The sequence below is a fragment of the Pan paniscus genome, chromosome 15, assembly GCF_029289425.2.
Source record: "Pan paniscus chromosome 15, NHGRI_mPanPan1-v2.0_pri, whole genome shotgun sequence".
Classification (NCBI taxonomy): domain Eukaryota; kingdom Metazoa; phylum Chordata; class Mammalia; order Primates; family Hominidae; genus Pan; species Pan paniscus.
Window position 1 is genome coordinate 37,635,497 of NC_073264.2, and position 19,998 is coordinate 37,655,494.

General features: G+C 35.0%; 1 long non-coding RNA gene across 3 annotated transcripts in view; it reads left to right on the top strand.

Annotated features, from left to right (window-relative positions):
* The first annotated feature begins 37 nt into the window (after positions 1 to 37).
* The window catches only part of LOC106635472 (uncharacterized), a 129,013-nt gene continuing 109,052 nt past the window's right edge, over positions 38 to 19,998 (top strand). The window contains exons 1-2 of one of the 3 annotated variants that reach the window (XR_008620847.1): positions 38 to 202; positions 19,376 to 19,465. This is a non-coding gene — a long non-coding RNA (uncharacterized LOC106635472). Of the gene's footprint in view, positions 203 to 19,375; positions 19,533 to 19,998 lie in introns of all 3 variants that reach the window. The other 2 variants (XR_008620846.2, XR_010109798.1) reach the window with 2 other exon arrangements.

The window sequence follows — 19,998 nt, forward strand, 5'->3', positions numbered from 1 at the left end:
TTTGAGGCCCCACCCTCTCTATGTGAATGACAAGCACGTTACACCAATCAGTTGCCGCTGTGACATTGCGCCGAGGCTCTGAAGTGGGTAATTGCAGACCAAAGCTAGGCTGGAATACTGTGTTTGGGGTGGTCTTTAGAGTCGTGGTCTCTTTAGCGTTATGAAGCCTACCTTGACTCCTAGATGTTCATTGTGAATCTTGGTAAGAGGAGACATGGTTAAATTTTGTAGTTTGAGTCCGAAAAGTAAAAGTTGACATTTTAACATGGCGGTGTGGAGTGGGTCTGGAGGAAGCTTGCTGGTCAGGGATGGAGTGGTGCCCACACGTGTTTCTAAACATTGGAAAACTCACACGGAATTATCATGATTGGATAGAACATTTTCATCTCTTCAAGTTTGTTGTTGTTGTTGTTGTTGTTTTGGAGACAGAGTCTCACTCTGTCGCCCAGACTGGAGTGCAGTGGCACTACCTCGGCTCACTGCAACCTCCGCCTCCCAGGTTCAAGCGGTTCTCCTGCCTCAGCCTCCTGAGTAACTGGGACTACAGTTGATATTCTCTGTTTTAACTGTAGAGACGCTTAACCCTAAAATTGTTTCAAAGAAATGAAACACTGTCAATATAATTCCAACAGGAATTTAACCTGGATAAATAATATCATGCAACCACAATCTTTGAAATTAGGACATAAAACCGAATTCAAATTTTACAAAGTATTATTTATCATAATAGCTTTATTATAACGATGTTTGTGGGGTTTTGTAATCTTTTAGTCAGACTCCGATATTTTTTAAAAGTGTTATCCAATTAAAGTATTACAATAATTTTTAGTGTTAAGCTTTATTCAAAAACACTTTAAGAAATCAACATCAGCTTAGAGATAAGGAAGGTGGGATTTAAAACTCGTAATTCTGTTAATAGTCTAATGCATTTACAGTAGAGAAAGCAAAGGTGGAAACTTGCACAATGTGTATTCTTTAGTTTTAGGGTAGACTAAATTAAAGGGAAGGACTAATGCATCAAGGAACTAGGATAAGGACGATGGGGATAAAAACTCCTTTGACCTGTCCCTAGGGAGTCTCTTAATTAGGCTTTCATTTCCAAAGACAAATGGGATCACCAGGCTTCACAGAATCTTGGGAAATCTTTTCTGTTCCCTTGTTGGCAGCAAGATATACAACTGACATTCCAGCCTATTTCTACAGGCAGAAAAATACTTCACAATGTCCAGTCTCAAATTGAGCAACCTTCTTATTCAAGCATTGTAATGGGGTAACTGTAAGTTTTTGTTTTGTACCAAATTAGCAATCAGTTTCAGATCATTTGTTTTCATTGAAGTGTTTCATGTTTTTTCAAATATGGAGAACACTGATATGCAACACATTTGGGAATATGCTTTGTATATTTAAAAAATGTTGTCTTTAACAAGGTGCTGCTATTCCTTTCTTTGCCATCATTGATTTTGAATTTTCAAGTTTTACTTGTTCTTTTGAGCCTCTAATATAGAATTAACTGATGGCCATTTGATCTGTGTATTGCTTCTCCATGTAATTCTGTGATTTGATATCCAGACCTGCACTTGTATCTTAGTATTCTTTACTTAGGTACAGGTTGAGCATTCCTAATCTGAAAATTCAAAATCCAAAATGATCCAAAATTTGAAACTTTTTGAGTGCCAGTACCACAAGTGGAAAATTTCACACCTGATCCGACATAACAGGTCACAGTTAAAATGTAGTCAAAACTTTGTTTCAGCACAGAATTATTTAAAACATTATATAAAATTACCTTCAAGTTATGTGTATAAAGTATACATGAAACATAAATGAATTTTGTGTTTAGATTTGGGTCCCATCCCCAAGATAGCTTATTATATATATGCAAATATTCCAAAATCTAAAAAAAATCCGAAATCTGAGACACTTCTGGTCCCAAGTAGTTCAGATAAGGGATACTCAACCAGTAGTACTTAAAATTTGTTAACTCTTTTGTGCATTCTTTCTTCTTTCTAAGGACCTTTCTTACTCTTCTTGATGCCTATTACCTTCATTTTGGAAATTTTTCTCATTTTCTTATTCTATAATAGAAAATTCTATTTTAAATAGAAGAGTTTGTAGCCTGAAAAGATTTGGATTCCTTTGGGCTAACTCAAAATAGAAATTTGTAGATATTGTATGTGTGTATGTATGTATAACAAAAGTATAATATGCGCTATGAAATTTAGAAAGGGAATAAAGGGAATAATTTGCTCTTTATGGAAAACTAATTACAGTTTATAAAGTGGGTTGCTGAAAAATCTGCTGTCTGGCAGAAATGATTCAAAGTGTTGGTGTTCGCGTTAGCAACAGAGTTAGAAATACTGTCCTGCAGGCTTATGCCAAGAATCAATTGGGAGGATAGAGACTATAAATGAAATCTAGGCTATTTACCTTATCAACAAAAATGTCTTTTATGGTGAGCTTTAATGGCATAACTCTATTAAATAACCCAGTTCCCAGCAAAATACCTGAGGTATTAGAAGGGCTCAACTGATGTTTGTTGCATATATGATAATACAGATTTTATTTCAATGCAGAAAAGGTAAAATAAATGGTATTTGTCGTCCCTGTCTCCCCATCACCTGCTGCATAAGTCCAAGTTCTTTAGAATGACATGAAGGCTCTTATGATGTGGCCTTTGCCTAAATTTCCAGCCTCATTTTCTGCCACAAACCATCTGGTGCTTAGTGCTTCTGAAACTGCTTTTATGTCTTCAACACTTTACTATTTCTTGCCTCCATGCTTTGGTTTTTACCCAGTGCCTGTTGTCTGCTTGAGAAACTCCTTTTCCATTTTCAAACTCCAGTTAGAAAATCTTTGGGGAATCCCCCCTCATAAAGAGCTTATTTTCTCCTCTGCTAAACTACTCCTACAACTTGTATATACTTCTATTATTGTAGTTATCACAGTGATACTTGAATTTATTTGACTATATCTGTCTCCTTATTGAACTATAAGCATTTATATGTTGGTGTACATAAGGCTTAGCATAGTTTCTGGCACAGAGTTAATTGCTCAGTATATGCCTGTTGAGCTGAATTTATTTGCCTTCATAAGTGAACAGATTTATAAAATGGAAAAAAGTAAACAAGTGCCTATTGTTGAAGGAAAATTGTAACATATAGACTGCTATAAACAATTTATTTTAAATAACGAAACAAGTCTGTTTATTCTCTTTTGTGGCAGCAAATTCAAAGTGTTCTAAGTTTTCTTAAGGGAGTAAATATAGCTAGCCTTCATAACCATTCTCAATAATTTTACACATACAAATTAATTGTACCTACTATATACCAGGCACTCTAATTGACATTGAGCTGCAAAGATGAATCAGACAAGGACTGTTCCTCAAAGAGCTCCCGTTCTAGTGGGATAGGTAGATATATAAACAAACAACTTCATCTAATGTGACAATGGCCATATTAGAGGTATGTATAAAGTAATGCAGCCAATTAGTTCCTTTGGGGAGGGGGTTGGGTCCAGAATCAGGAAAAGCTATAAACACTTAAAGTAAAATATGAATTGATATTGATAAAAATATGAATTTGATATCAAAATATGAATTGATAAATAAGAATTCTCAAGGAATTTATAGAAAACATGAACAGCAACGTGAACATGCTTAATATGTTTAGGGAGGATACATTAAATAGAGAAGTATGGCTAAGCAAGCATTTCCTAAAGTGTATTTTATGGAATGCTAGTCTATAATGTGCTAATTTTAGCAAAACAGTTCATGATCAAGTAAATTGGGATAATAATTGGCAAATTGTATTGCCATTTCATGCAATGGCTCACAACATTACTTCCTATTAGCAAGGAGTTTAGCAGTGCAGTCAAGCCCAAGGACATAACTAAACCAATCTCAAACTCCCATTTTTGAAGATTTACTTACTGGTATAAATAAATCTCATACCAATTTCTGTATCAGTTGAGGTTTAATCAGGAAACAGAAGCCATACATGTTATCTGAACAGAGAAAGTTTACTATAAACATTGTTAATTATGGTAAGTGGTTAATTAACTGAAAAGGTAATAAGAAAACAAAGTATCACAGAGGTAGTACATTCAGGAAGCAGCTAATCTCTAGGGCTGGGGGAAACAAAAGAAAGAGGAATTATTAAAATTGTGGAATTTAGAAGAACAGCCCTGTGGAGTCCCTCAGAGAAGAGGGTGTTGCTCTGCTACAGATGGTTGGGCACCATAAGAGATGATTTGGGAAATATTGAACACTGCAAATGAGCATCTAAGCACTGAAGGACATTATTCAGTCTGAGGTACCTGTAATTGAAATCGTAAAAGGAGACTAGAGAGAGAATAGGGCAAAGAGATATTTCAAGAGATGATGACGCTAGTTTCCAAAAATAGTGAAGGACATCAAACCACAGATCCAAGAAGTTTGGAGAACCTCAATATTAGTTACATACTACTGTCCAACAAATCACCTCAAAATTTAGTGGCTTAAAACAACATTTCTTATCTCGTAGTTTCTGTGGGTCAGAAATTCAGGAGTGGCTTTGTTTGGTGTTCTATCACCCACTCTGGACAAAAACCCAGCAAGACGTAAGCCACACCTTTTAGGACCTAGTCTCTCAAGTTACACATTGTTGGAATTTATTTGTTGGAAGCAAGTAGTTGTGTCTGGCTGACACTCAAGGGAAGGGAAGTTAGACTTCACATCTCCATTTCAGAAATGAAAGAGAAATAAAGATTTTTAAAAGAAAACAAAACTAATATAATTTATTGCCAGTAGAACTGCCCTATAAGAAATGTTAAAGGAAGTTCTTCAGGCAAAAGGGGTGTGATACGAGGAAGAAACCTGTATCTATATGATGAAACAAAAATCTTAAGAAATGGTTATGATAAAGTGACACATGAGATATTTATTTTTATTTTTATTTGCCATCAAGATAATTCACTGTCTAAAGCAAATATAGTGGCAAATTATTGTGGATTTATAGAATATATAAAGAAATGTATGACACCATAGCACACAAATTGGGAGGGAGGAATTATAAGTACACAGTTGTAAGGTTTCTACAATATAGCAATATAATATTAATTGAAGGTAGTCTAATAAAGATATATATTGTAAGACCTAGAATAACTAAAAATATTTTAAGAGGTATAAATTATAAATTAATAATGGAGAATCGTAAAAAATAGTTTATTGAAAAAGTCATGAAAAGAGAAACAGAAGAAGAGATGGGACAAATAGAAAAAGAAGTAGATTTTAATCCAGCCATATCAGTAGTTATATTAAATGTAAATGATCTAAACAGAGATTGCACATTGCATTAAAATTAAGATTATGCTGACTAAAGGAAACCCACTTTAAATATAAAGACAGAGGTTAGTTAAAAGTACTATAAAAAGATAGAAAAAGATATGCTATGCAAACATCAGTAACAATAAAGCTGTAAACATTTTAATATTAGACAATATAGTTGCCGGAAGAGCATGATGTAATCTTAGAGAGTTAATTCCCCAAAGGAGACTTAATACTAAATGTGCATTAACAACAGATCTTCAAAATACTTGAAACAAAAACTGATAGAACTGAAAGAGGAGAAATAATCTACATATATACTTGGAGACTTTAACACGCCTCTGTCAGTAATTGGTAGAAACAGTAGAAATACGGTATGTGAATTACTAATTTTAGTGGACTAAACCAACTAAAAGAAAATAAATTCAAGGGGAAAAGGCACTTTTAAAATTTCTTTTCTCATTTTATTATAGTTATTATATATAGTTATTATATAGAAATACTTCTATAGTAGAAGTTCAATTTGAATCTTAATTGTGTCTTCCATTTCTTGCCTCATTATTATCATGTTTTCTCATATTTTCTTGAACATATAGAGCATATTTATATCAGGTATTTTAATATCTTTCTTTGTTAGTTACATTATCTCTTTTTTCTGGATCTATGTCTATTGAATGTTTTTCTTACACCTTCACACATGCTTAGCCTTCCCCATATATCAATATTCCCCTACCAAAATGGTAAATTTGTTACAATTGATCAACCTACATTGACATATCATGATCACCCAAAGCCCATTTTTACATTAGGGTTCACTCTTGGCATTGTACATTCTATGAATTTGGACAAATGTATAATGATATTCGTCTATTGTTATACTATCATAAAGACAATTTTCACTGCCCTGAAAATCCTCTGTGCTCTGCCTATTCATTTCTCTCTCTTTCCCATGTGGAGCTTTAAAAAAAAAAAAGTTTTGCTGTCAGGAGTATATGTGCAGGTTTGTTATATAGGTAAACCTGTTTCATGGGGGTTTACTGTACAGATTATTTCATCACCCAGGTATTAAGCCTAATACCTATTATTGTTCTTAATCCTCTCCCTCCTCTCACCCTCCTCCCTCCAGCAGACCCTGGTGTCTGTTGTTTCCCTCTGTGTGTCCATATGTTCTCATCATTTAGTTCCCACTTGTAAGTGAGAACATGTGGTATTTGATTTTCTGTTCCTGCATTGGTTTGCTAGGGATAATGCCCTCCAGCTCCATCCATGTTCCTGCAAAGGACATGATCTTGTTCTTTTTATGACTGCATAGTACTCCATGGTGTATATGTACCACATTTTCTTTATCGAGTCTACCATTTATGGCTGTTTAGGTTAATTCCACATCTTTGCTATTGTGAATAGTACTGCAGTGAACATAAGCATGCATGTGTCTTTATGACAGGACAATATATATATTCCCTTGGATATATACCCAGTAATGGGATTGCTAGGTAGAACAGCAGTTCTGTTTTTAGGTCTTCAAGGAATTGCCACACCGTTTTCCACAATGGTTGAACTAATTTACTCTCCCAACAACAGTGTATAAGCAAGCATTCCTTTTTCTCTACGATCTCATCAGCACCTGTTATTTTTTGACGTTTTAGTAATAGTCATTCTGACTTGTGTGAGATGGTATCTCATTGTGGTTTTGATTTGCATTTCTCTAATCGGTGATGTTGAGCTTTTATTCATAAGCTTGTTAGCCACATGTACGTCTTTTTTTGAAAACTGTCTGTTCATGTCCTTTGCCCACTTTTTAATGGGTTGTTTTCTTGTAAATTTGTTTAAGTTCCTTATAGATGCTGGATATTAGACCTTTGCCAGATGCATAGTTTTAAAAAATTTTCTCCCATTCTGTAGATTGTCTGTTCACTCTGTTGATAGTTTCCTTTGCTGTGCAGAAGCTTAGTTTAGATAGATCCCATTTGTTGATTTTTGCATTTGCTGCAATCGCTTTTGGCATTTTTGTCATGGAATCTTTGTCCATTCCTATGTCCAGAATGGTATTGCCTAGGTTTTCTTCCAGGGTTTTTATAGTTTTTGGGTCTTACATTTAAGTCTTTAATCCATCTTGAGTTGATTCTTCTACCATATGGAGCTTTTTAAAATTAAATTGGCTCAGTATGAGACAAACTTTTAAAATAGGAAGATGAAGTCTTTTTTTTAATTTCTGGGAAATTGTTAGTTGTTCTTGCTTAAGATATGCCTTCTGATCATTCTCTCTGTTCTTTCTTTTTGAAAAGATTTATCCTAAATGTCTTATAATATTTCTTTTATATTTCACGTCTTTTTATTTGTTGGTGCTGGGAGCTTTCCTCAGTTCCATTTTCTGGCTCACTTGTTTGTTTTACATCTGTATTTAGTTTTCTATTTAGCCCATCTTTTGAGTTTTTTAAAATTTCAAATAGAGTTTTATTTGTAGGATGTCTAATTGGTTATTTTTCTTATCTTTCCTGTTTTATTCTATTTTTGCCTGCTTGTCGATTTCCTCCTTTGTGTCTTTCTGAAGATATTAAAATTATTCATTTAAAAATTCTTTTCACTCTGTTACCTTTAGCCTGGAGTAAATTCTTCTGTTTACTAAATGTATTTGTTTTTCCGTGATATTGGTCTTCTATTTTTTTTAACTGGACTTTTTGTATGTTTGATTGCTGATACACTTTGATTTTACTGGGTTATTTATTTATTTTTAGAGACAGGGTCTTGCTCTACAACCCAGGCCGGATTTCAGTGATGCATCCATAGCTCATTGTAACCTCAAACTCCTGAGTTTAAGTGATCCTCCTGCCTCAGAACCTAAGCACCTGGGACTACAGGCATGTGCCACCATGCCAGGCTAATATATATATATATATATATATATATATATATATATATTTTTTTTTTTTTTTTTTTTTTTTTTTTTTTTTTGTAGAGACTGTGTCTTTCCTACGTTGCTCAGGCTGCTCTTGAACTCTACCCTCCGAAAGTACTGGGATTACAGGCATGATCCACAGGACCCAGCCCTAGATCTTCTATTTTTGATTGTGAAATAACCTCTGATTGTGAAGACACCTGCTTTAAGAGCTTTTTTCCCAAAAGAATTGTGAAAACTCAGTTGTCTCTCAGGGGATTTAGCCCCATCTTGCATGAGAAAAAGGTGGAGGTATATTGTCAGACTTTGGACATGTGGACTTCTTCTAGTATTGGAGATTTAGTTTCAGCTTCTCTTACAGTTAGGTGCTGGTATATGACTGAGTTTTGACCAATGAAATGTGAGCAGAAGTGATGTGCACCTTTTCCAGACTTGGCTCCTAAAACCTGCTGCATGGTTCTCTGTGTTCTATCTCTTCCCTGTCTGCTGACAAGATGTAGAGAATCCAGGACAGGATTTTGAGGTGTAAGGAATGCCACAGCCACAAGTTTAGGAGTTTCTGTTCTAGGATCCACAGACCCCCTAAACAATTTACAGATAGAAATTAGGGAGTTCATAAACTTGATTATGGAAGAAAAATCACATATTTATTTTCACTATCTTTTATCTGAAATTTAGCATTATCTTCAGTCATGATTGAAGGCAAAAAAAACTACCAAGTTAGTACCTGTGACTTTGATATCAACAGAATTCACAGATTTTTCTTTAATCACAGGATAGTTGTAGATCATTTGCATTCATGACTTCTTTGAAATTATTATAATTACTAGATTCATTTCTGGATTTTATTTCAATACCTTAGTAAAGAAGCATCTATTGCTATTTTGTTATTTTGATAACTGTATTTCAATATGATTGTTTTCATTTGTAATTCTAAGTGTTTTGTTTATTATAATCTTATGTATCTTATTTGTAATCTTATTTATTGTCTGCATTTTACTTTAAAAAAAATCATTCTGAGAACAAGTCCAAAGCATTCACCAGACTCCCAAGGGGCCCATAGCACTCAGGTTGACCTGTGATGTGAACAAAAAATAAATCTTTGTTGGTTGAGCATCTGAGATATTAGGGTTGTTTGTTATAGCAGTTAATGGTGAATAATACCGTCTAACTGTAGTGGATTGAATTATGGCCCCTAAAAGAGATGTGTACCCAGAACCTCAGAATGTGACCTTATTTTAAATAAGGGTCTTTGTAGATCTAATTGAGGTAAAGATCTCAAGATGAGATCATTCTAGATTAGGGCAAGTCTTAAATGCAATGACAAGTATCTTTATAAGGAACAGAAAAGAAGGAGACAGTGAGAGAGAAGGTCCTGTGAGCATGGAAGCAGAGGTTGAAGATATGCAGCGACAAACCAAGGAATGCCAAGGATTGACAATGGCTTAGGAAAAAGGCATGGAACGATTTCTGTTTCATAATCTCCAGAAGGAACCAACCCTGCTGACAACTTGACCTTGCACTTCTTTCCTCCACAACTGTGAGATAATAAATGTATGTTGTTTTAAGCTACCAGTTTGTGATAACTTGTTACAGCAGACCTAGGAAACTAATACACTAACCATTTTTTTCAACATAGCATCTCAGTATCATTCTTCTATACATAAGTATCTACCTTTGCTTTATCTATTCTGTTTATTTTTCCTGTCTCTTCTTTTGCTAATTCTAACACTTAATAGCAGTATGGTTTTAAGTAAGTTAGATCAGGGCTCCTCAACCCCTGGGTTGTGAACAAGTACTGGTCTGTGACTTGTTAGGAACCGGGCCGCAGAGAAGGGGGTGAGCGGTGGGTGAGTGTGCATTGCCCCCTGAGCTTCACTTCCTGTCAGATCAGCAGCGTTCATTACTTATAGGAGTGTGAATCCTACTGTGAACCATGCATGTGAGGGATCTAGGTTGCGCTCTCCTTACGAGAATCTAATACTCAATGATCCAAGGTGGAACAGTTTCATCCTGAAACCATCCCCTACTTCCCTCATCCCCTGACAACCCCAGGCCATGGAAAAACTGTCTTCCATAAAACTGGTCCCTGGTGCCAAAAAGGTTGGGGACTGCTCAGTTAGATAACCTCTCTGTACCTGTTTCCTTATCTGTAAAATGAGAATAACTATAGTCCGAATTTATATGATTGTGTAAGGAGTAAATTTTTTAATGCATGTGAAGTGCTTAGAGATCATGGCACTTAGTAAGCACTCAATGTTAGTTATTGTTATTTTTTACATTTTATTTATTTTTTATATATTTTTATTTTTAATTTTATTTTACGTTTCAGGATACATGTGCGGAATGTGCAGGTTTGTTACATAGGTATACATGTGCCATGGCGGTTTACTGCACCTATCAACCTGTCATCTAGGTTTTAAGCCCTGCATGCATTAGGTATTTGTCCTAATGCTCTCCCCCTTGCCCTCCACTCCCTGTGTTGTTTCCCTCCCTGTGTCCATGTATTCTCATTGTTCAACTCCCATTTATGAGTGAGAACATGCTGTGTTTGATTTTCTGTTCCTGTGTTAGATTGCTGAGAATGATGGCTTCCAGCTTCATCCATGTCCCCACAAAGGACATGATCTCATTCTTTTTTATGGTTGCATAGTATTCCATAGTGTATATGTGCCACATTTTCTTTATCCAACTGTTACTTTTAAATTATAGTGTTTTTCAGCATACAACATTAAACGCTTTGCACAAAAGTCACCAATAAAAGCTATGACTTTTTGTTTCCTTTCTGGAGAACTTAAGATATATGTGACTAATCATAATTAAGGTTAGGGAAAGAATTTTCTGTTAGAAGAGTAAAGTATGTTGGTAATTAGACCAGCAATCACAAGTTAATGTGGCAGGGAGTAGCAATTGAAGTCATATCTGATGAGGGTTGCTTTATGGGATTAGTAATCTTTCTAGGTAGATGAAGAAAGGAGTTGTACAGGTTAAGCATGGTATGTATATTCAGAGCAAAAGATACCTGGAGTCAAGCAAAATAGCAGCAGAAACTGATAATGAATTAATCACAGAGTTCACTAGGTAGAATGTGTTGAATGATGTTCAGCTTTCAAGGCAAAGGCCATCCTGGAAAAATCTTGCCTGGAATATTAAGAATGGTGGAGCATATGTAAAGGGAGTGTGCTCATTATAGAATGTGGTTAGTGTGACGGTAAGGCTGGGGTGAGGGTAGGCTTGCTATATCAGCAAAAGAACATAGGGCAAAGTCACCCCCCTAAATCTTGGAGCTACAACTTGTTTCTGTGATCATGCTAGTCCTAGTGATGAACAAAAGTCACCTGACAGGTCCTTCAAATGCATACCAAATCACTGTGGTAATCCTGGGGAATAATAACAATAAAGTAACATTTATTAAGCACCAACCATGTGCTTAGTTTATTCAGCCCTAACCCTGTCTGTGCATGATCTAATACATGTAAATGACCATATGGAGGAGAGGTCCTGCTTTCAGGTAGTAAAAGTGATATTTTCTCTGCCCTGCCGTTTTCTCTCCTGAAGCCATTGCCCAAGGATTTAGATATGACAGAGAATATACAGAAGGCATTTGAGTTCCCATGAATAGTTTGATATGAGAACTCTATGTTGCCAACATGGTACTTTACCCTTGTCTAGATGTTACTATAGAAGTTGCCCCCTTTGCCTACATTCAGGAACAGGCTCAGTTTCAGACCTGGTAGTTCTCTTCCTATTGATTTTTCCTAGCCAGTAACTTTCTGGTACAGGTAAATGTCACCTTAATACAGTCCCCATTTGCCACAAGTCGTACTATAAAACAACGCAGTACATAATGGGTATCTTTACTCCTACTAGGTACATTTTCATGTCCTTTTTTTTCTCCTAAATATAGCCTCAAAACTCAACATGCTTTATCTTTTACCCACCAGACCCGTGATTGTCTCTCATTCCTGCAACACCTAATGGTGCACATCAGTGAGGGCAGAGCACTGGCACCAAGGGACTGACTAGCAGTTCATTAAGAGGGTAGATTGATTTTCCTCTAAATGTGTATGTTATCTTTGATTTACCTTTGCATATTTGAATCTGCAGATTACTTAAGTATGTACATTTTAATTTTCACATTTTTATGCACATCCTTTTTATGGTATAAAAAATTCATGTTTTAAAAGATGAATTTGAGAACATCTTATGTGGATATGACATTGAAATTTTTAAAAATACTTATTTTCAAGTTCACTGGCTTAACCATTCTATGATTTTTTTTTTTTTTGTCTCAGGCCATCGTTTGTTAGTAAAATACATTAGCTTCTATCTACTGGTAATGCCATTAATAAACCGTGGACGTCATACATTTAGTTTCTCAGCTTAGCCCAGACAAGTATAGCCTGTGGCATTTTTGAAATAACTGCTGGTGCCATTCCAACCTGATCTTCAGGCATCCTCCTATACACTCATTATCTCAAAATATATTTGCAAGTGTAGCTTGACTGAACTACTTGTGCCTGCCTGCTTGCTTGCTCTCTCTCTCTCTCTCTCTTTCTCTCTTTCATTGTTACTATCTTTGGGGCTTTCTTTCTGCTGTGCCCTGAAGTCTTGAATGTTCTACTTTTTTCCAATCCAAGACTTCAATCTTTTTAAAGGTTATCTCAAGGTCCATATATGACAAGAAACTAATTCTTACAGGCCTTTGCAATGTACCAAATAACTTATTATTTATATTGTCTGTTTTGTCATGTCAGATTGCTATATCTATAATATAGCAGTTATATAGATTATATAGCAATTATATAGAACAAGACAGAATATAAATGAATATAATGCATTTCATGCTCTACTTTACGTTTGACTTGTTTCCTTTCTAAATACTTCACATTTGAAAGTCTTCTAAAAGACAGTGGTGTTTAAGGACTTTAGAATTAGAGTCCTGGCTCTTGCATTAACTTCCCACGTGACTTTAGGAAGTTTACCTAGCGTCTTTAAGGGGCGGTTTCCCCATTATTTGGGTTGGAGCAATAAGACCTGCCTCACGGGGATGTTTTAAGGATTCAATGAGACGTGTGTATAATGACAGGCAATTAAGTAAATAAATAATTGTTATTATTATTTCTCTAAAAGATTGTAGGTTTATAAGATCAGGGATCATATCATTTTTTTCAGTTGTTCTTTTTCCATGGTGATTAGCCCAGTGTTACAGAAAAAAAATAACTTGTATAATAGACAGATATTGAGTAAGGACAAACAATTTTCATGGCTTTCTATATTTTATTCAGTTTTTAAAGACAGATTTACTTCTAATTGCTTATCTTTTTAGTGCTCCCCTTGTCTCAATTGTTTATTTTTAATAAAAATTTTATATATCCATTTATCTCACTTTTATCCAGCCATCTTTTCCCCTTCCCAACCCAGACTTCTATACTCCATAATGCATTTGCTGGTCAGTTTCTTCCCTGGTTTGTGTGGGAATAATTTTACGTCATAGCATTGTGAATATGAAAATTAGATAACATAAAAAACTTCTCAGCATAGTGATTGGCACATATAATAAGCCTACTATTTTTATCCCTTTTTTCAAGACATTTGATTATTTTCCTTTCTTTGATCCACATTTATTTATTTATTTATTTGAGAAAGAGTCTCGCTCTGTTGCCCAGGCTGGAGTGCAGTGGCATATTCTCAGCTCACTGTAACTTCTCCCTCCCAGGTTCAAGTGACTCCTGCCTCAACCTTCCCAAGTAGATGGGATTATAGGCACCTGCCACCATGCCTAACTAATTTTTGTATTTTTAGTAGAGAGGGGGTTTTCACCATGTTGGCCAGGCTGGTCTTGAACTCCTGACCTCAAGTGATCCCCCCGCCTCAGCCTCCCAAAGAGCTGGGATTACAGGCATGAGCCACCGCACCCAGCTGTTTTTTAATTTTTATTTTTTGAGATAGAGTCTTGCTGTGTCACCCTGGCTGGAGTGCAGTAGCATGATCTCAGCTCACTACAATTTCTGCCTCCCAGCTTCAAGTGTTTCTGGAGCCTCAGCCTCCCAAGTAGCTGGGATTACAGTACACGACCCCACGCCTGGCTAATTTTTATAATTTTAGTAGAGATGGGGTTTCACTATGTTGGCCAGGCTGGTCTCGAACTCCTAAGCTCAAGTGATCTGCTCACCTCAGCCTCCAAAAGTGCTGGGATTACAGGTATGAGCCACCGTGCCTGGCCTCAATCCTCATTTATATTCCCATTCTTACTCTTCTATTTTCAGCCATCTATTCTTTTAAAAAGAAAGAAAAGAAAAGAAAAGTATACTCAATAAGTCATGCTCCTTCTGCCAATTGTTCTCCCCTTTCATTTTTAATAGTCTCTAAGTATAGATTCTACAACAACCCTCAAGATCAGAAAGTGTCTTTTTGTATACCTCTTGGTTAACTAGCGGAAGTTCTTCTGAATATTCTATATACATGTATTTAAGGGAAGGCTAAACTTACTTCCTGCATCAGTAAGTTGGCTCACCACTCCTAGTTGTTGAGGTGATTATCTTCTTTTTTCTCAATCATGTCATTATCTTTACTGAGTTACTCTGCCAAGTAAATAATGAGTTCTCCGTTAAGTTGGTTGCTATCATTATTATTACCATATTCATCTTTAGTTCTAATGTTCAGATTTTACAGTTTCTTAAAATTCTTCAATGCTTAAATTTACTATTTATAATTCTATTTTAAAATAATAAAATCATAGTACTTATTATAGTTTAAGCATTGTATTTTATTATGTCATAAATCATGCAGAAGAGTGCATGCACAGGAAAGCCACAAAAACAATGGGAAAACAACATATGGAGAAAGATTTAAGAAAAAAATATTATTTTGAAAAGAGAATGATATAAATATTGATGATATTCTTTAAATATATTTTTATACCGAGATAGCACTAGATGTTTTCTTTACTGGATAACATAATGAGAAGAGATAATGCAAACTGTGATTTGAGGGCTCCTGTCTTTAAGAGAAATGGAAGGAAAATTTTCTATAGATTTTTAAGGGAGGCAAAAATAAAATTATTCTCATTGGTGATAAGATTGGCTACATAAAATAAAAACTTGTCTGATTCTGTGGTTGATTCTACTATTTGCTAAATGTAATCTTGTAATTTAAGAAAATATTCTGAAATACAAAAACTTTTTAGCATAATTATATGCACAATATCTTTCTATTTATGCATGTTTAAAAACTAGAAATATGCAGTTATTCAAATGATATGTGAACAAAGTGGGAAAATGCTTGTTATGCTGTCAAAAGAAAAAGATAAATAATAAACTATACATAGACTGTTAACTAAAATATAGTAAGAGTGCATTAAAAAGACTGAAGAAATTCACCAAAGTATTGTGATTGGTTTAGAATGAACTTTTTCTTTATGTTTCCCCATATTTTAACTTTCCATAATGACTATGAATTGCTTGAATAATCAAGGAAATGGAAAACAATCAATGGGCAAATATTAGCTGCATGACAACTTATTAGTTGTTCAGATCCATTGCGATAGAGTATGTAAAAGCATGTTGTAAACTATAAACTGAAATAGGTAAATTTTTGTTATTATCAATAACTGAAGGGTAATACAGTTTATATTTTGAACTTTTTTAACGGGAGCTCTCTTTTCAGTCAATTTAATCTCATTTATTTTTGTCAATACAAATGGGTTTCCAAAACACTTGGAAAATCTCCCTGAAGAAAATAAACTGTACTATCTGCTTTGTTATTGTTTTCCCTCTCAGCTGGCTTTACCTCCTATCCTTACACCCAAACAGCAGCATCATCTCCCTCACAAAGAAAAAAGGCAAAACTATTGAGATTTCAAGTATAGTTTTACAGCAACTTTCTTGAAAAGGTAAGTTAGTTAAATCATGGGCAAAGAAAATACTAAAATTTATACGAACAAATGTGTGCCTATTAAGCAACACATTAACTGCAAGCAATTTCATATGTAAATTACCTATAATTTGAATGCAATTTTCTAAATTTTTTTAATGTGAGTAGTTCCAAAAGTTCTTTGGTGTTTAATAACATGTGCTATTATTAAGACAGTTGTTAAAGTGCAGATGTTTTGTTCAGTGCCTGACCCTTTCAGTACACTGTCTAAGAGAATGTTGTTACTTAGAATTGAAGCCAACTATCTTGGGCCTTTAGGCTTTCTTTCTCCTCAACATTAATTATATGTCTGATGCTTTGGTAGGCAATGGAGATTCAACTGTGAACAAGTCAGATACAGCCCTACTCTTGGGTTGTGCAAAGTCTAGTAACACAAATATTCAAGTGTCTGGTGTGAGTCTGGCCCTGTCCTGGGAATTTTAAAGGAAAAGATACTCCATATGCTTGAAGAGCTTCTGAGTTCTTATCCTCTTGAGTGGTATTTTCCTGAGAACTTCACAGCAACTTACATTTACCCACCTACCTAGTTTTCTAAGAGAGGGGAATTGAGAACAGAGTCAGTCAGCTTCTTTTCATTTAAAACTAGGAATCCATTTAAACTGAGGAAAATCCAGGTTTCATAAAATTGGTTAAAATAAAAGATACTAACTCTGCCATAAAGAGTTTTAGAATTGTGCTATATTCAATCATATCATTTTTGAATAAGCTAATGCCATATTGCCATATGTTCTTACAGTCATTTCAAATATGCAGACACATGGAATATGTAAATTCCAGGTAGATAAGGAACAGCATACATAAAAATCATAGTAGCTAAATCAGTGGAGGCTGTTCTTTAATTTTTATAGATTTAATGTCCTCTAAAAGGGTCTCATTTATTCAAAAAGGGAATTTATAGGGTTTGTTGTATGGAATTTCCAAAATCTCACAATGGAAGAAGTAAATATTACTTATTACTTTAATATTAATTTTTATAATACCTTGCATTTAACATTTATATACTTTTACAAAAGTTCAGGGTAGGAGTTTATCATGAAAAGGCACTTCTGTGGACATCCTGATAAAGAATTCTACAACAGGTTTACTAATAGTACAGCTATTTCAGAAGTCATGTTGAAATGCAATTTAGAACAGTTTAGAAGACAGTAATTCATTTTTTGTGGGTTAAGAATATGGGGGAAATATCACGTAACATCAAGCTATTTGAGGGAGAGAGGGCTTGCCTTTAGCAAAATGTAAAACTCCACTTTGCATTTATTAAATCCCTATCTTTTGTCCAGGCCAATTCTCACCTTCCACCACCACCCTACTTATGTGTTTCCCCTGATCTTTTTCCTGTACGATAGAGAATTTTGTTAAAATAGTATTCTTGGAGAAAGTCATACCACCATATGTACCCTGGCCTACTACAAAAATCAATCTCTCCTATTCCAACTGGGTTCTCGTTGCTGCTAGGCTATCTTGATATTGATCTCCCATTTATTCCCCAGCACACTTCCCTTCGCTGATGCTTCAGGTCTCTCGTTGCTCACACATCTAATTCACTACTTACCCTTTCCATTCTCAGCAGATAATAACCATCCTACTTTACTGAGAAATTCACAGATAACTAGTGTGTGCTTTCTCATTTCTGTTATCTCTACCTTAAAGCAGCAAATGTTTATTGAGTGTCAACCATATCCTAGGCAATGGTATGTCAATAGTGATGTAGCTGATTGATTTTTGTATCCATCACACCCAGAACAGTTCCTGGCACACAGTAGGTGTTCAATAAATGTTAAAATGAAAGTACCTGTGAATGAAAAAATAGATCTAGTGGCTGAGATGCTTTAGCTAGAGGAGAGGGAAAGTAAGGAAACCCACAATAGGTATTGTGACCTCCTCAGATGTTCTTTCATGGTAAAGTAGGATTGTTGCTCTCTCAAAGGAAGAAGTGTTTTTTATTCCCAAGACTAAACTCATACCATCCCTTTGTGCTTCCTCTTTGAACTTGATTTGTATCTCCCAAAGGAGGACATCTTCACTGTACCTGAACACATATACTCATATGCTCACATGCTATCCACCACCAGCTTCAACAACTAAAACTCTACCATGCCTTGTTGACTGGAAACATCCTATTTTCATACTTCTATTTTGCATAAGTCATTTGCAGTTTCTACAGTATACTCATTTCCTTGCCATCCATATTGTCCCCCTGCATTTTTACTTCTGTTTTATTACTCTTATTTAAAATAGGTAAAATCTCACCTATTCTTTCTAAGACTCAGCTTGAGACTCACCCTTTCCACCAGGCTTTCTCTGGCCCCCTCATAACTGGAAGCTTCCTTGAGAGAGCCAGCATTGTCTGTGCTATTCCTATGACATATATTGTTACCTCCTGTCTTAGTTGTTTTGTGTTGCTATAACAGAATACCGCAGACTGGGTAATTTATAAGGAAAAATTTATCTGGCTTATGGTTCTGGAGGCTGGTACTGGCATCTGCTCAGCATCTGGTGAGGGGTTGCTGTGTCATCCCATGGTGGAAGGTAGAAGGGCACAGAGTGTGAGAGCAAGAGCAGGAAGGGGTCCAAACTCATCTATTTTATTAATATAAGGAATCCACTCCTGTGATAACTAACCCACTCCTGTGATAATGCGTCATCACTACTTAAAGGTCCCATGTCTTAATACTGTCACAATGGCAATTAAAATTTAACGAGTTTTGGAGGGGACATTCAAACCATAGCATCTGTTTTCTATTTCTATGCAATATCATGGGTTTCATTTCCTTAACATAATCAGGGTTCAATAAATATTGGTTGAATGAGCATTGATAAACTGAATACCTTAAATGGGAATGGCAAAATAAAAAAATGATTAAAGTTTTACAATGTACTTTTTTTGTGTAATAACTCCAACAAACAATTTTTAATGCCATTTCTTTTCATGTCTTGTCACTCAAATGAATGAAGTTTTCAGAAATTTGTCTAGTTTCAGTCTTAGCTAGCAAGACATTGTTAGAAATGGTGATAGTGATATCTTAGTTCCTTCCTTCTATTGTGGGAAGAAACTAATGTCTAATATAATATGTGTTACAAAAGACTCAATTTATCCAATAAAACTTCAAGACAATTTCAAAGGACCTCTGACAGACTGATTTCTGAACCAATTCCAAGATGTATTACTTAAGACTACAAATGAGGATTTCTGGTTTGCTTTCAAATGGTTCTGATGTTCCTCATTTTGTTATGTTTTTCAGTTGGTGCTGGTATCGCTGTACCTCTCAAATAGCTTCCCCATTTTGACTAAGAATGAAGAGCTTCTTGGATAAAGAACTTGTAAAAATCAGGTACAATAATAAAGTCGTGAATGGTTCTTGGAATTTGCTAAAATGAAATGCTGCATCTAAGTGCAATGTAAGTGCAACGTCTTAGCCATGTAAGATCATTATCATAAAGTAATCATCGTGATTAAAAAAACTCTAATTGAATCATTATTCTTTCCAAAAGATCAGAATTCTAAGAATACTTCTCAGAAGCTCTCAAGTTTAATATGGAGCAGGAAATATTGCAATGAGTCCTCAAGAGTGAGAAATTTTAAAAATTAAAAAAAACCAGTTGTGCCATTCTTTCATTATGCTTTTTAATCATTTCATTATTCATAACTATACAGTACTTACATGTGGTGAAGAATGTAGTCATAGGGGAATGTATTTGTCAGCATATTGATATATAAAAGAGAATAAAAGTAAAAACAAAATAAGAATACTCAGTGGGTTCTCATATTTCATATTTGAAACTTCAGATATATGTTCCTTTTTTGAAACACATGAAAACATTTATATATTTATGCTATAAACAGGTAAAAACAACTCTTAAATAG